This window comes from Mirounga leonina, unplaced genomic scaffold, assembly GCF_011800145.1.
Source record: "Mirounga leonina isolate KUSES-001 unplaced genomic scaffold, KU_Mleo_1.0 Mir_101664, whole genome shotgun sequence".
NCBI classification, from domain to species: Eukaryota; Metazoa; Chordata; class Mammalia; order Carnivora; family Phocidae; genus Mirounga; species Mirounga leonina.
The window spans coordinates 6180604-6186049 of NW_023270175.1; the positions used below are offsets into that span (position 1 = coordinate 6180604).

At 34.9% G+C, this 5446-nt stretch overlaps 1 pseudogene; it reads left to right on the forward strand.

The window, feature by feature from the left end:
• The first annotated feature begins 4021 nt into the window (after window positions 1-4021).
• Window positions 4022-4184, forward strand: LOC118013605 (annotated as a pseudogene).
• The last annotated feature ends 1262 nt before the right edge of the window (window positions 4185-5446 follow it).

Here is a 5446-nt window from a genome sequence, read left to right on the forward strand (position 1 = left end):
TTTTTCTTTTGCTCTCTCTAATCTGCTGTTAAATTCATCTAGTAAATTTTTCATTTTAATTATTCAGTTCTAAATTCCCATTTGGCTCATTTTTATGATTTTATTTTCTGCCGATATTCCTCATCTCTTCATATATCATGGAAGTAATCTTTAAATGCTAGAACATATGTGAACTGTTATAATCCTTGTCTACTATTTCAACATCTTTATCATCTTGTGGTTGGTTTTACTGACTTTTCTTCTTATGGCATTTCATATTTTCTCCTTTGCTGTATGTCTTTGTAATTAAAAAAAATTATGGTAGGCATAGGTTATATATTATAAAATCATAGACTCAGCTATGTTCCTCAGAAAAGGGCTGAATTTTGTTCTACAATCAGTTCTCTTGGCTGGAATCAAACCTCTACGTCTGTCTCTCCTGTAGTTGCTACCAGATGAAATTCTGTTTGGTTTGTTTGTTTTTAAGACTTTTGGCCAGAACTCTTGGAAGCTTCTCTGCACATATGTCCTTTGGTGGTTATCCATGTTTTGAGCTGCATTCATATATTGATTTTGGGGCTCACGCCCTGCATCTTTTTTCTTTCCAGCATTTGTCACCTTAATTTTCCAACTGTTTTGCCTTCGCTAAACTCTCCCTTTAACATCTCAAGAGAGTAAGAATGAAGTTTTCTGCTACAACATGCTACATGGTTCAGGAAGTGCTCTTAAGCAAAGTGGTGCAAAGACCTAGATATCACTAAGTGTAGTTCCTATTTTTCAGTAGTTGAGTAGTTGACTTCACTTTCTGCTTGCTTTCTATTACTCTCTACTGTGTTCTCCAATAGCTGTGTAGATTTTTTTGGTCATCTGTCCATAATTATTTAATTAATTATAATAATTTCTGGTTTTGGATAATCAGTATGACCAGTGCTATGCCATTAATGGAAGCTGGGATTCGTGTACATAGTTTTAAATTTTTTTTTACACCTTTATTTCTAAGACATTTTATTTGAATATTTAAATCTGTTGGCCTTTATCATCTTTTGTACTTTACCTCATATGTTTTAATTCTTTGTTTCATTTCTTTAAATATTGTAGACAGTTATTTTCTATTACGTTTCTGCTATTAATATTTGGGTTACTTAGGGGCGCCTGGGTGGCTCAGTCCCATGCCTGGGAAGGGAAGGAGTTCCCAATACCTACAATCTTTCCTTTTCGAACATCCTATGGAAGTTTATTCCTCTGTTACTGAACTTATGGCACTTCACTGTATAGTTGTTTACATATTTGTTTCAGTTAGGATTGGGGTTGCCTGAACAGGACAGAAAACTCAAAATTATAGTGGCTTAAACAACATATGATCCTATTTTTCACCAATAAAAGTGTTTTAGAGAAAGATAGTCCCAGGCTATTGTGTTTCTCTATCACATCATAGAAATGGCATCATTGTATATTATTGTCCAACAACCCTTAGTCTGTGTCTTCTACTGTATCACTTAGTCTAGTTGCTTTAGTTCTAGCCATCATGTCTGCATTCCAGCCAGCAGGAATAAAGAAGAAATAAAGAAAGGGGTCTGTTCCATTTATTTACATTTATTCCCTGAATGGCTCTTAAGACGTTTAGTATGTGTCATTGGCCAAAACTCAACATGAGCACACTTGTTTCAAAGGAGGCTCAGAAATGCAGTTTTGATTCTGGGGGATGAGATGCCCAGCTAAAAATTAGAGTTTTATTACTAAATAAGATGGGCATAATCTGTATTTAGAAGAAATTAAGAAGAAATTAACAATCCCTGTCAAAATGTCTCATCTTTGCTACTATATAATCATTTTATTGATTGAAAGGACATCTTAATAATTTTATACCCAATAGAAGCTAGTTTCCATTGTGTTCCATATAATATGTGCTTAATAACTTTGTGTTGAAAGAATGGCTGAGTCACATAAATTTTTTTTTCTGACCCTCCTTGCATTTTTGTATGACTCAGCTTAAAATGGTGAGTTATGAGAATTTATTATATATTATTAACATAGTAGTTTCAGGTTTTAATGTTGATCATAGGTGAATTGAGTAGTTTGAGTTGAAATTCAGCTTCCAAATGACTCTATGAGTATCTATTCATCTATAAAGGTGGACTTCTTAAATCCTATTCATTAGAATAAATTTGATTTTGTTTTTATATATACATAAAATGGAAGGCTATTTACTTTGTAGTGGCAAGCACTTTCCCATGCATTTCTGGTACTATGTTACAGTGTTGCCATTGGTGATCTAAATCAACATTCATGGGTGATTGCATTTTATAACTACTTTTATTAGGTACTGTTCAAGGTAATGTTATGAATCTCATAATGAGTAATAACCTGATATTCCATAAATAGAAAATGAAGCACAGAAAGTACAGCTGTCTTAGCCAAGGTAACATGTCAGCAAGAAATATGGAATAGGAATATCTAAAGAATCAGTTTCAGAATTCATCATCAGAAAGCAGAAGCTTTGGATTAAGACCTGCTAATGCCATCTAAAATACTTAAGAATTTTTGGTTTCTTGCAGTTTTAAGCAGGTCGATCCTTCACTCTTATTAGCCTAATTGTTAAATTCCTTTATCATCTTAATTACTCCCCTTTGACTGTCTTTTTTTCCAGGGTTTGAGATCCTATATACTTCCCCCAGTTCTTTATGACCCCTCACAGAAGAAACACATCAAGATGCTAAACAGAACTGTGAGGTACATGTATTTTCCTATGACAAATGTTGGCAACAGGCTAAATCCAATACATTAATCTCTGGTGTATCACAAATGTAAATCTTTAAATGACACTGAATAGCAAGTGTCTTAAGACTGGCACTTTTGATCAAGAGATTTTCTGTTTGCTCCAAAAATCTAACAATGAAAAACTAAATATAATAAGAAAAATATAAGAAAGTGATTCCATAAATAAGATAAACATCTTTATGGACCAGGAATAGAAAAGAAATATACAGAGTGAAAAGCAGGGCTGAATGTGCTTAATTGCTAGTCTTCAGGTCCAGATGAAGGCAGAGGTAGCTGAGAGATCATCTCCTGTAAGTTAAAGTAGGTAAAAATCGTCCACCCAAGATATGAGTCCAGATCCAGGCCTACTGCCTAAGACCATAGCCCGAGCAAGGTTATCCCTATTCAGGAGTGGAAATTGAGCTAAGTTACTTCTGGACACTGCCAGGAGTTATAATGCTTATATGATATTCAGTTCCTAGAGGAATAGGTGGACATGGATATAAGGTCATGATTAGTGGATTAGCCAAAATACCTGCTAGATTGGTCCCTGGATCTGTAGAACTCCATGTAGAGTCCTGGGGTAGGAGTGCCAGGTAAAGGCAACTACAAGGCCACTAGGCAGGAAGAGAGTAGGGAGAGATGGTGAGAAAGGGAAAGAGAGTTATTACAAAATTAGTCTGAAGACCCAGGCTTAGAAAGATGAAAAATATCTAATATTAAGAAAGGCAGATAAAATCAGCAATCTGAGGATAATTTCATATCAGGTTAACTAAAATAGAATAATCTGAAGACTTTAAGATAAGTATGTTTAATATCCTTAAGGAAATAATTAATGAAAAAATAGAAAAAGAAAGTAAATTATGAAAAAAAATTAGATACAAAGCAAGAAAAAAGACATGTAAAATATTTCATTGGATAATCTGGAAAGTGAAGAGTATAAGCATGGTAAACAAAACAAATAGGGGCACCTGGGTGGCTCAGTTGGTTAAGCATCTGCCTTCAGCTCAGGTCATGGTCCTAGGGTCCTGGGATTGAGCCCCATGTTGGGCTCCCTGCCCAGCAAGGAGTCTGCTTTTCCCTCTCCCTCTGCCCCTCCCCGTGCTCTTGCTCTCTCTCTAGTAATAAATAAAATAAAGTAGTAAAGTAAATAAATAAAATCTTTAAACACAAAAAATAAGTAATGCACAAAATGGCAAGAACAATTATAAATATCAGTAATGATAATAAAAATAAGTAGACTAAACTTTTTTAGTCTACTAAACTATTTTAAAAATAGTAGACTAGCTTTGCGCAGTGGCAATATCGTAGCCAATGAGGTTTATCGGAGGCGCAATTATTGCTAATTGAAAAAATAGTAGACTAAACCCATTAAGAGTTTCAGATTAAATACACGTGCATTTAAATACATACAAATTTTAGGATTTTTTGTTCCAGCTCTGTGAAAAATGTCATGGTATTTTGATAGGGATTGCATTGAATGTGTAGATTGTCCTGGACAGCATAGACATTTTAACAATGTTTATTCTTCCAATCCATGAGCACGGAATGTTTTTCCATCTCTTTGTGTCTCCCTCAATTTCTTTCATAAGTGTCCTATAGTTTCTAGAGTATAGATCCTTTACCTCTTTGGTTAGGTTTATTCCAAGGTATCTTACGGTTTTTGGTGCTATTGTAAATGGAATCAATTCCTTAATTTCTCTTTCTTCAGTCACATTGTTAGTATATAGAAATGCAACTGATTTCGGTGAATTGATTTTGTATCCTGCCACATTGCTAAATTGCTGTATGAGTTCTAGTAATTTGGGAGTGGAGTCTTTCGGGTTTTCCACATAAAGTATCATGTCATCTGCGAAGAGAGAGAGTTTGACTTCTTCTTTGCCAATTTGAATGCCTTTTATTTCTTTTTGTTGTCTGATTGCTGAGGCTAGTTCTTCTAGTACTATGTTGAATAATAGTGGTTAGAGTAGGTATCCATGTCGTGTTCCTGACCTTAAGGGAAAAGTTCTCAGTTTTTCCCCATTGAGAATTATATTTGCTGTGGGCTTTTCATAGGTGCCTTTTATAATATTGAGGTATATTTCCTCTATCCCTATACTTTGAAGAGTTTTAATCAAGAAAGGATGCTGTATTTTTCAAATGCTTTTTTCTGCATCAGTTGAGAGGATCATATGGTTCTTGTCTCTTCTTTTGTCAACATGATCTATCATGTTGATTGATTTTTGAATGTTGAACCACCCTTGCATCCCAGGAATAAATCCCACCTGGTCGTGGTGAATAATCCTTTTAATGTACTGTTGGATCCTATTGGCTAGGATCTTGTTGAGTATTTTGGCATCCATGTTCATCAGGGATATTGATCTGTAATTCTCCTTTTTGATGGGGTTTTTGCCTGGTATTGGGATTAGGGTAATGCTGGCCTCATAGAATGAAAATGGAAGTTTTCCTTCCATTTCTATTTTTTGAAACAGTTTCAGTAGAATAGGTATTACTTCTTCTTTAAATGTTTGGTAAATTCTCCTGGGAAGCCATCTGGCCCTGGACTCTTGTTTTGTGGGAGGTTTTTGATTACTGCTTCAATTTCCTCGCTAGTTATTGGTCACTGTGGAAAACAGTATGGAGGTTCCTCAAGATGTTAAAAATAGAGCTACCCTATGACCCAGCAATTGTGCTACTAGGTATTTACCCCAAAGATACAGACGTAGTGAAA